This window comes from Trichechus manatus, unplaced genomic scaffold, assembly GCF_000243295.1.
Source record: "Trichechus manatus latirostris isolate Lorelei unplaced genomic scaffold, TriManLat1.0 scaffold00012, whole genome shotgun sequence".
In the NCBI taxonomy this organism is placed as follows: domain Eukaryota; kingdom Metazoa; phylum Chordata; class Mammalia; order Sirenia; family Trichechidae; genus Trichechus; species Trichechus manatus.
Window position 1 is genome coordinate 31,041,364 of NW_004443948.1, and position 12,172 is coordinate 31,053,535.

At 42.6% G+C, this 12,172-nt stretch overlaps 1 long non-coding RNA gene across 1 annotated transcript in view; it reads left to right on the forward strand.

Annotated features, from left to right (window-relative positions):
* The first annotated feature begins 8,914 nt into the window (after positions 1–8,914).
* The window catches only part of LOC111819580 (uncharacterized), an 82,325-nt gene continuing 79,067 nt past the window's right edge, over positions 8,915–12,172 (forward strand). Inside the window, exons 1-2 of the long non-coding RNA XR_002823173.1 lie at positions 8,915–9,176; positions 9,589–9,788. This is a non-coding gene — a long non-coding RNA (uncharacterized LOC111819580). The remainder of the gene's footprint in view (positions 9,177–9,588; positions 9,789–12,172) is intronic.

Genomic DNA, 12,172 nt, shown 5'->3' on the forward strand with positions numbered 1-12,172 from the left:
TGGATCTTCTGATTTATGAATGAATCATTATATCTGCTTGGCAGAGGACTGGCCATCCTTCAACTTCTGTCTACCTTCCGTGGAAACACATGTTAAGCTGATCCTAAACAATGATAGGAACGTGCCAATACTTCTTTTTCTAAGTCTGTCACGCAGACCCCTTTGGATTGTGGTTCAAATTGTCAAGGCATCTGAATGACCTGCATTTATTCACCTCTGGAGATTAGGGGGAGTCTATGAAAGAACAAACGAGCAATCAACATAAGGCAAGTCCGGGGCCTAACACAGTGGATGAGGTCATATTTATCAGGAGAGGTTCGCTGTTTAATTCTCAAGAACTGAAGTCCACATTCACCTGTGATGCTGAATCAGGTTCCCAACGAGCGCTGTCTTCTTCCTTGAGGTTCCTTCATGTTACTTTTCTATCCTTGCTCAAATCCCACGGGCGTCACAGCCACAACTCTGGGAAAGATGATGTTTCAGTTGCCTTCACCCAATCCAGAGGGACAGGGGACGAGTTACAGTTCCCAGTGTCTAATGCTGAAAAGGTAACGGTTTCACTTTACTTTGTGGCCGTCAGATGCATTAAATCCTGTGAGTCTTGGTAAATTATTAACCAATTATCGATTTTGTTGTGGTGAACATCAAGATGTACTGACTGACTTTCAGCCTAGTCTGTAGTTTCCAAAGGCATGATAAATCTTGATGTTTATCGAAACACGCATGTCAGCCTCTCTCTCTGTGTGTCCCTCTCTCTCTCCACACATACAGTGTAATACTCAGATATTTATACTGTACTGTTTTTGAACGTCACTGTAAAAACTACTCCCTCTCAAAAAAAAAAAAAAAAAAAATTCCTGGTTTTTTTGGCTTCTTTGTTCATCCTCTTTTTAAAATTTTTAACAATTTTTTTTACCTCATTTGTTTTTCCCATGCTTGATAGTGGTAAGGGAAAAGAAAAGCTTGGGAAGAAACGTATTTGCCTTTAATGAACTAGTTGTGGGTAGTCTCCCTGAGGAGTCTGTGATTAATTGCAAAGTGTAGATCACATTCTGTCTCCATTCACACCAAGGAGAAAGTTCAAGACTCTCCCCATCCATCTAAGAATGATTTATTCCTGTGTCTACCAGACCAATACTAAATCAGGGACCATATCGAGAGCCCACCTCATTTAACCTTGATCTTTTTTTTCAGTCCAAGGGTCAAACTTGCATTTAGACAAAGTTAAATGATTGACTACATGATGCAATTTAATGGGAATCAAGAGAAAACAAAACAAAAAAAGCAACCTTTCATTGTCTCCCATAATACCTTACATTCCACCCATAGGGATTTATTGTGTTTTCCTAGAAAAGGTAAATAACAAGGTCCATGAACTCAGCTGCACCAGCTACTATTCACTGAGCATCTAATAGACACAGGGATATACAGAGGAGAACTGCCTCATAGGGTTTCCAGGGAGAGGCTGGTGGATTTGAACTGCTGACCTTTTGGTTAGCAGACAAACTCTTAACCACTGCGCCACCAGGGTTCCACTATATGCCTAGTTCTGTGCTGTTCTTTTGAGTTGAAACTGCACTTGGTTTACTCTGTAGTTCTTCAGTCCCTATCTGTGTTCCATTTTCCTTTAAGCTAACAGTTGTCCCTCATGGATTTGTTGGCTGCACTGTGAACGAGGGGACAAACGAGATAGCGGCCATTTCATCAGCCAGTTTTTTCTCTTTCTGGCTGGCTAAGTGCATCCTCTAGGAAATGGGTGCTTTAATGGTATGTGAGGAAGACAAGAAGGAAGGATAGATTTGGAGAAGAGCAAACTGCCATCCTGTATATGGCACAATGGTTAAGCGTTTGCCTGCTAACCAGAAGTTCAGCAGTTTGAATCCACGAGCTGCTCCTTGGAAGCCCTATGGGGAAGTTCTACTCTCTCCTGTAGGGTCACTGTGAGATAGAATTGACTGGACAGCAATGGGATTGGTTCGTTTTTGGTTTTGTTTTTAAATATGTATTTATATATGTCTTAGTCATCTAGTGCTGCTACAACAGAAATATCACAAGTGGATGGTTTTAACGAAGAGAAGTTTATTTCCTCACAGTCAAAGTAGGCTGAAAGTCCAAATTCAGGGCGTCAGCTCCAGGGGAAGGCTTTTTCTTTCTGTCGGCCTTCTTCTCTTCAGTGTTCCCCCAGACTAGGCGCTTCTCTGCGCAGGGACCCCGGTCCAAAGGACGCGCTCTGCTCCTGGCACTGCTTTCTTGATGGTATGAGGTCCCCCGTCTCACTGCTCACTTCTCTCTTTTATATCTCAAGAGATTGCCTCAGGACACAATCCAGTCTTGGAGATCCAGTCCTGCCTTACTAACACAACTGCCACCCATCCTCCCTCATTAACATCATAGAGGCAGGATTTACAACATACAGGAAAGTCACACAGTACCAGGAATCATAGCCCAGCCAAATCGATACACACATTTTTAGGGGGACATAATTCAAACCATGACAATATACATACCTTCCCGTATATGTATATTTGAGGCAAAGCAGTAATTTCCCATAAGGCAATTTGATAGCGGAAGTTTCAAGCTGGTTATAAAGCCAGAATGCTCCTTAGAAGCGAGGATGCTGAGACTGCATCTCACATACTTTGGACATGTTATCAGGAGGGACCAACCCCTGGAGAAGGACATCATGCTTGGTAAAGTGGAAGGGCGCTGAAAAAGAGGAAGACCCTCAACGAGATGGATCGACACAGTGGCTGCAACAATGGGCTCAAGCACAACAACCATTGTGAGGATGGCACAGTGTTTCGCTCTGTTGTACTTAAGGTTGCTATGAGTCAGAACCGACCTGACGGAACCTAACGACAACAATGTAAAGACTGAGTAACAACTGAGCATTTGGATTCTCAGGACAGAGTGTCATCAAGAAAAGAGCGAGATATTGTCAAAAATCAATCTTTGACATTAAAACAATTGCCCTAACTGATCAGTGCTTCCGAGTTGTCCGTGTAGTGGCAGGGGAGGAACAAGTGCTACGCAGATAAAATAGATTCCTGCAAAAGAAATAAAGCTTTGATGTGACAGAGCCAGCATGAGAACAACCAAGTTCACTCAGGAATAACTAGTTGCTGTCGGATTAACTCTGATTCATGGTGACCCTTTGTGTTTTGGAGTAGAAGTGCTGTCGAGGAGGTTTTCATGCTTGTGACCTTTCAGGAGCAGATCACCAGGCCTTTCTACCAAGGCATTTGTGGGTAGATTCGAACTGCCAACCTTTCAGTTAGTAGCACTTCTCAGGATTAGCGATCTTCGAATACTTTGCATAGTATTTAAGGGCAACGGGGAGAAGGTAACAGCCCGTACCCCGATGATGCATAGTTAAAGCTACCAAACCAAACCCGTGCCCAGTGAGTCCATGCTGACTCATAGTGACCCTGTGGGACAGGGTAGAACTGCTCCATAGGGTTTCCTAGGCTGTAAATATTTAAGGAAGCAGATTGCCATATCTTTCTCCTGTGGAGCCGCTGGTGGGTTAGAACAGCTGACCTTTCAGTTAGCAGCAGAGCACTTTAACCACTGCACCACCAGACCTCCATGTTTCAAGCTAAGAACTTAAAGAATGAGATTTTGTGCCCAAGTTGTTTTTATAGCTCCACTTGGAGTCAGTGTGATTCCTGATGTAATGCATCAACGTGATTTGCAAGCGCTACATGGGAATGAAGGAAAAGCCATTCGGGATGTAAATCTCTGGATTTCCATGATGCTTTTATAGTCAAGGTAGACTTCATACTGTAGACTTCTAGTACAAAGAGGAATTATGTCTAAGGCACTTCGGGTGGGGCAAAGTATTGTTCCTGCAGAATACAGGAGTAGATGGCAATTTTGTAAATGGCTTCTTTTTTCTTTCTTTTTCATGCTATGTAAAAATTGGGATTATAAAAAATATCTGTACAAGGACTTTTTTTTTTGTAATGAACATCCACAGGAATCAGGAGAAGATGTGACATCAGAGAGTTTTACTGGCTCTCCCACAGGGTCCCTGGGACGATGGTTTTCTTCACGGCTCTAGACCTAGCTTGACTCAGCTCTGAAGTGGCATTGGTGTTTTGTGGAAGGAGCAAAAAGCTCTCCGTCATTTTCCCGGCTCCTCATCCATGAAATGGCTCGTGGTGCAGCTCTACTCCCTTTCTGGCTGTAGGGCCCGCAGGAGGTGTTCTTACTGCTCTTGGCAAATTGTGAGAAAGGGAAGTTGGATTTCGATACCCGAAGCATCTGATGTCTACTGTTCCGTTCCACACCTCAATGACCCCTTCTCCATGGTCGATGCGCTTATGTTCTTGTTTACTATGTTATTATTATTATATGTTTATATGCTGTTATCTGATGTTTGCATTTATTAAAAGTAATATTTTGATATGAATGACGTAAATATGGGGCATTGGTGGTTCAGGAGTAGAATTCTCATCTTCCATGCAGGAGACCTGGGTTCGACTCCCAGCCAATCTGTCAGTGGAGGCTTGCATGTTGCTTTGATGCTGGACAGGTTTCAGGGGAGCTTTCAGACTATGATGAACTAGGAAGAAAGGCCTGGCAATCTACTTTTGAAAATCAGCCAAAGAAAGCCCTCTGGTTCACTATGGTCTAATATGCGGCTGATCACGGGGATGGCGCAGGACCAGGCAGCGTTTCAGTCCGTTGTGCGTGGGGTTGCCACGAGTCGGGGGCTGACTCGATGACAGCGGACAACAACGATACGAATAAATGCCAGGTGGAGTTTTTACAATTTAAATACTATCTTTTATTTTGTAATGAAAAGTTGTACCTCATCTAAAAGAAATCTTAGGGATAGCACCGGATAAAAACAAAAACCCAACCTGTTGCCGTTGAGTCGATTCTGACTCATAGCGACCCTATAGGACAGACTAGAACTGCCCTATAGCGTTTCCAAGGAGCGGCTGGTGGATTTGAACTGCCAACCTTTCGGTTAGCAGATGAACGCTTTACCACTGTGCTGTCAGGGCTCCAGATAGGGCGGATATATTGGGTGTAGGAACCTTTAACAACGACAGTAAAATGACAAGTGTCAGCAGCCACTTTGACCTATATGACCTTGCCTGAGACTTCTAAACTTGGCCCTTCTAGGTGTTCTCATCTCTGAGTTCTTTCCTTTCTAAGGTATGTGCCTGATGAAGACTTTATGCACAAGATAGTACAGTGTAGAATAGTGCAGCGTAGGCCATCATGGGCTGTGTGGAACAGTGGAAAGAACACAGGACTAGCTGCTAGGAGGTTAGAATTCTTCTGTGTTGCTTCATAGTTAGTAGTATGATTTGAACGAACAAGTCTGTCTTGGAAGAAGTACAGCCAGAATGCTCCTTCAGAGTGAGGATGGCGAGACTTCATCCCACATACTTTGGACATGTTATCAGGAGGGACCAGTCCCTGGAGAAGGACATCATGCTTGGTAAAGCAGAGGGTGAGCAAAAAAGAGGAAGACCCTCAACGAGATGCACGGACACAGTGGCTGCAACAATGGGCTCAAGCATAACAACGATTGTGAGGGTGGCGCAGGACCGGGCAGTGTTTCGTTCTGTTGTACACAGGGTCGCTGTGAGGCAGAACCAATCTGACAGCACCCAACAAAAACAACAGTATGATCTGGACAATTCATGTTACCTATCTGGCCCTTGCTACCTTCATCTGTAGAACGATAATAATCATGATGATTTTGATGATGGTGGTGGTGGAAGCTAACAGTTGCTGAGTAGCTGCCATATTCCAGGTAGAGTTCAAAGTGCTCAATGAGAATTAGCCCGTTTCTTAACCATCACAACATCGTAATGAAGTGGGTACTGTTCGCTAAATGTGCAGGATCGATTTTCAGAAGTGGGATTGATGGACCAAATGGGCAGGTATAGCTGTAATTGTGCTAGATGTAGCCAGACGTTCCATGACAGGCAGTAAGCCACGTCACACACACACACCTGCAATGTATGAGAGAGCCCGGGGGCCCAGCTCAGCAACACACAGTGTTGCCTGCTTTTGTAGTTTTGCCAGTATGATGGGTAAGTGTATTAGTTTCCTATTGCTGCATAGAGGGCGGTGGAGGTTCAGTGGTAAAATTCTTGCCTTCCATGCGGGAAGGTTTGATTCCTTGCTCATGCGCCTCAAGCACAACCACCTCTCATCTATCAGAGGTGGTTTGCAGTTGCTGTGATGCTGAGCAAGGAGCCCTGGTGGCGCAGTAGTTAGGCGCTTGGCTGCTAACCATAAGGGCAGTGGTTCAAACCCATCGGCTGCTCTGCAGGAGAAAGATGTGGCAGTCCGCTTCTGTTAAGATTACAGCCTTGGAAAAGGGGCAGCTCCACTCTATCCTATAGGGTCGCTATGAGTCAGAATTGATGGCAATGGGTTATGATGCTGAACAGGCTTCAGCAGAGCTTCCAGACTAAGATGGACTAGAATCAGCAAATGAAAACCCTATGGATCATAACAGTGTGAGTTCGTTGTACATGGGGTTTCCATGAGTCGGGGGCAGACTCAACAATAGCTAACAACAACGACATTGCTGCATTACACATTCCCACAAACGTAGATGCTGAAAACAACGCATGCTTATTACGTCACAGTTCTGTGGCTCAGGAGCCCAAGCACGGCTTAGCTGGGTCCTCTGCTCGGCTGGGTCCTCTGCTCAGGTTCTCACAGCCTACAATCAAAGCATCTGCTGGGACTGGGGTCTCATCTGAGGCTCCGGGTCCTCTTCCAAGCTGATGTGGTGGCTTGCAGAATTCAGTTCTTGTGGTTGTAGGACTGAGGTCCTCAGCTCCTGGCAGCTGCCCTGAGCTCCCTACCATGTGACCCCCCAACCATAGGCAGTTCACCTCACAGCAGCTTGCTTCCTTAAGGCCAGTGAGAGAGCACTCCAGTCCGCTATGATGGGGTCTTCTATTATGTAATATGATCACAGAACGTTGTCTCATCACATCTGCCGCATAACATAACCTAATCAAGGGAATAATACCCATCACTGCCACCATGTTCTATTTGATTAGAAGCAAGTCACAGGACCTGCCTACACTCAAGGGGAAGAAATACACAGAACTTAGCACTAGGGGGTGGAGGCACGGGGTCATCTTAGAATTATGCCTGTCGCTGTGAAATGTAGCTTTAATTTGCCTGTTTTTTATTCTGAGGATTTTTGTACGTTTAATGGACGTATGCTTTTTTTTGAGGGGTGAGCTGCCCGTTGAAGTTTTTTATCCATATTTCTACTAGCTTTTTGTTATTTTTCTTCTAAATTTCCAGGGGCTGTTTTTATCTTAGGGAGAGTAGCCCTTTGTCTATGATATGAATTACAAATATTTTCCTCCAATTTACCCTTAAGGTGTTTATGAATTTTATGTGGCTGAACTTATCAGTCTTTTCTCTTTTGGCTTTTGGTTTTTGATTCATAGCTATAAAGGCTGTCTCCATTCCAAGGTTGTAAAGGAATTCAATCATGCCATGATTTTACGTTTTACACCTAAATCATTAATCCATTTGAATTTTTTTTTTTGAATATGGTATAATTTGTGAATCCAACTGTATCATTTTCCAAATGGCTAATCAGTTGTCTCAACATTATTTATTAAAGTTCATCTTTGCCATTATAGATTAAAGCACCACCTTCATCATATACTAAGTTCTTACATAGATTGGGATCTGTTTCTCAAATTTATCTTCTCTTTTGGCCTATTGCACATATCCATGCCACACTGTTTTAATTATTGAAGTTTTATAAGATGCTTATTGTCTAATAAGACTTTTCTATTTCACAGATTTCCTGGTTATTATTGCTAGTTTATTTTTCCATATAAACTTTGACAAGTAGCAGGTCTCATTCTAGAATAAATTAAAAAAAAAATTTTAATTTGAATTGCTAAATTTATGAATTAACTTAAGGAGAATTGACATCTTTATAACATTAATTCTTTTTATCTACATGTGGGCATGTCTTTCCTTTTGTTTGATTCTTCTGTGACTTTCAGGAATCTATACAATTTTTCTCATGTTGAATTTGCACATCCCTTGTTAAATTTATTCCTATTTCATTCTTTTTAGAATTATTGTTGTTGCTATTACAACTGAATCTTTTCCATTACATCTTCTAAGTGGTTGTATACATGAAAGCTCTTGATTTCTATTGATTTTATGTATGATTACATTACTATTTAGAAAAGGTTTGAGTGTTCACCTTGTGATAGGCTCTGTAGTAGCACTGAACTCACAAACCAGTCGTGATCCTTGCCCCAGTGAGCTAATGGCCTAATGGAGGAGGCAGAAAGTAAACATGTAAGCAAACAAATAAATGTGTAATTACTACTTGTGATAAGTGCTATGAAAACAATGAAGAGTGTTTAGTAATACAGCATAGTTATTGAAGTTTATCTTCTCTACCCAGTTATGGAAACTTGGAGGGTTTGGCTCATACCCTATTTATCTTTAGATCCCCGGAGCCAAGCCCAATGCCCAGGGAACGAAAGACTGCAGCTATTTATCAAGTGGAACAGAACTGAACTTGCTCTGAATTTAGGAGCAATAATGTTTTATGTCTGTTAGCATGATGACCGGACAGCCCAGATTTCTCAAACCATTTTAATATATTATCACACAGTGGGTCCTAAGGATTTATTTGGAAAATGGCCACTACAGTTACAGCTTTTATCCAAAGAGTCCTTATGTGTCTCAGACCCACGAACAGAGTGAGCTTCGAGATGTTGTCAGCATGAGTGGTTTGAAGACTGGTTAGCTGGAAAGCATGCCCTATTGTAAAGTTTTGATTGAGGTGTCAGAGTTAAACTCAGTTACGGAGCCTAGTTGGAGACTGTGTGTTCCCCCAGTCCTAGGTGTTAAGGCTGTCACCTTTTGTATCAGTAGGAAAGAAGGAGAATATTATAATGAAGAGCATTCTATTTATATGCATAAGCTTTCGTTGTTTCATTTTCCCTCTCCAAATGTTAATGGAAGGTAAGTAAAGGAACTAGGGTTTATTCTGTTAATTTTTATTTATTTATAGCCTACAGAGCTCTGGAAAGAATTTAGAGCAGCTTAAAAGCATAGATAAAATACAGCAAAGTTACATATGTTGGAAGAGGATGAATAAAGAACAAAGAGCAAAGTCGGAGACAGAAGATGGATTTTCTGTGAGTTGGCTTCAGCTTTGCTTTTTGCTTATTAGCCAACATATTGAGCATGAACACAGTTTATAGCTCAATTAATATTTTTTTAAAATTCTGAATAACTGCAAACATTTATTAGATGCCTACTCTGTCCCGGGCAGAGTCCCTGGGTGGTGCAAATGGTTCATGTTCTCAGCTGTTAACTGCAAGATTGGAGGTTTGAGTGCACTCAGAGTTCCTTCAAAGAAAGACCTGGCAATCTACTTTAGAAAAAGCAGCCATTGAAAACCCTGTGGAGCACATTTCTACTCTGACACACATGGGGTTGCCATGAATTGGAATCGACTTGACGGCAACTGTTCCAGGAATCATTTTAAATCTTTTAAAATGTGTTTCCTAATTTACTACTCCGACAAATTACTATCTTATTTTACAGGAGAAGAATAACTGTTCCTGATGCTATATGACAAGAAAGAACGTTCTCCAGAGGACCTTTATCCCGAGAACACTGTACAATGTAATGAGCAGCCCTCCACAAATTCTGTACTGTGGATCCTTCAGTGAGATTCACACATCTGTTTCGGTAGCATTCCTAGATCCAGTGGCCTCATGCTGAGCTCGCCGTGATTCCACAAGGTGACCAATGTAAACTGTGTAGCTCTGCTGGGGCAGCATCATTCAGGCGTAGATTTCAGGGTAGCTAGGATACACTGTTTTGATATCTTTTAAACAGTGTTATATCTTCTAAAGGGAGACACAGGAAGCAGTGACTTTGAGATGGTTTCAAACCTTGGATTAGAAGCTGTGGATGAGATGTTATTGTCCTAAGCCAGGCAACCTTTGATCCATAGGTTTGATTAGCACCCTTTTCTTTCCTATTAGTGGTTATCCCAGATGGATAAATAAGGAGCGTTAGCTAAGCTCAGCTGTACTCTGGTAACACTAAGTCCGCGAACCACAGTGGCTTTGCACACGCACACACACACACACACACACACACACACAGTGCTTATATCATCGTCCTCTAATATCCAGGTTGTGTCTTTCAGTTCGCATCCATCTCGTAGTGACGTAACCTGTGGCAAATGAGCGTTAAGGTCAGAGTAGCCGAGCAAAGAGCAATCTTGGAGAAGGAACACCACTTTCACTTTTTCACATAGGATGTGATGTATTGTTTCTGCTCAAGTTTTATTGACAAGAATCAGTCACGTGACACCACTCTGAGCTGGGGGGTGGGATATTTGGAGAAGCCTATGGATATTTAGTGAGCACGGGCCATTGTGCCACAGAAGGAATAAGCTCTTTCTTCCGTTTCGCCTGGAAATTTCTCTCCTTCCTTCCCTCTTTCTTCTCACTCCTCAGACTTCTTGTTTCTTGAAATCATAGCCTCGTGACCCCCAGTTCCCCTGTGTCAAACCACTCAGCCCTGATCAGAGGAGGCGTCTATAAGGGTGGGGGTCTTTTTTACCTAGTGCTGCTGTAATAGAAGTAACACAAGTGGTTGGCTTTAACAAACAGAAGTTTATTTTCTCACAGTTTAGGAAGCTAGAAGTCCGAAATTAGGGCGCCAGCTCTGGAGGAAGGCTTTCTTTCTCTGTCAGCTCTCGGGGAAGAAGTCTCTTCAGCTTCTCTTCCTGGGCTCCTTGGTGTTGTCATATGGCTTGGCATCTATCTTCGCCCTTCTCCACTTCTTTGCTTCCTTCCTTAATCCGTTCCTTGTCTATATCAAAAGAGATTGACTCAAGACTCGCTGTACGCTAATACTGTCTCATTAACATAACCAAGAAAACCTATTCCCAAATGGGATTGTAACCACAGGTATAAACCCAAAAACAACACCCATTGCCCATTGAGTTGATTCTGACTCGTAGGGACGCTTTAGGACAGAGTAGAACTAACCCACAGGGTTTCCAAGGCTGTAAGTCTTGATGGAAGCAGGCTGCCACATCTTTCTCCCTTAGAGTGGCTGGTGAGTTTGAACGGCTGAAATTTTGGTTAACCACGTGCCAACTAGGGCTCCTACTCACAGGTATTGTTGTCGTTGTTATTGTTAGGTGCAGGCAGGTCAGTTCCAACTCATAGTGACCCCATGTACAACAGAACTAAACACTGCCCGGTTCTGCGCCATCCTCACAATCGTTGCTGTGCTTGAGCCCATTGTTGCAGCCACTGTGTCAGTCCAACTCGTTGAGAGTCTTCCTCTTTTTTGATGACTTTCTAATTTACCAAGCATGATGTCCCTCTCCAGGTCCCTCCTGAAAACATGTACAGAGTATGTGAGACAAAATCTCACCATCCTCCCTTCTAAGAGCATTCTGGTAGTACTTCTTAAAAGACAGATTTGGTCTTTCTTTTGGCAGTCCATGGTATATTCAATATTCTTCACCAACACTGTAATTCAAACGTATCAATTCTTCTTCAACCTTCTTTATTTATTGTCAAGCTTTTGCATGCATATGAAGCAATTGAAAATACCATGGCTTGGGTCAGGCTCATCTTAGTCCTCAAAGTGACACCATTGTTTTTTAGCATTTTAAAGTAGTCTTTTGCAGCAAATTTGCCCAATGCAATATGTCACTTGATTTCTTGACTGCTGCTTCCATGGGCAGTGATTGTGAATCCAAGTAAAATGAAATCCTTGACAACTTCAATCTTTTCTCTGTTTATCATGGTGCTTATTAGTCCAGTTGTGAGGATTTTTGTTTTCTTTGTGTTAAGATGTAGTCATACTGAAGGCTGTCGTCTTTGATCTTCATCAGTAAGTGCTTCAAATCCTCTTCACTTTCAGCAAGCAAGGTTGTGTCACTTGCATGTTGCAGGTTGTTAATTAGTCTTCCTCCAATCCTGATGCCACATTCCTCTTCATATAGCCCAGCTTCTCGGATTATTTACTCAGCATACAGATTGAATAAGTATGGTGAAAGAATACAACCCTGACATACACCTTTCCTGACTTTAAACCACACATATCCCCTTGTTCTGTTCAAAGGACTGCCTCTTAATCTATGTACAGGTTCCTC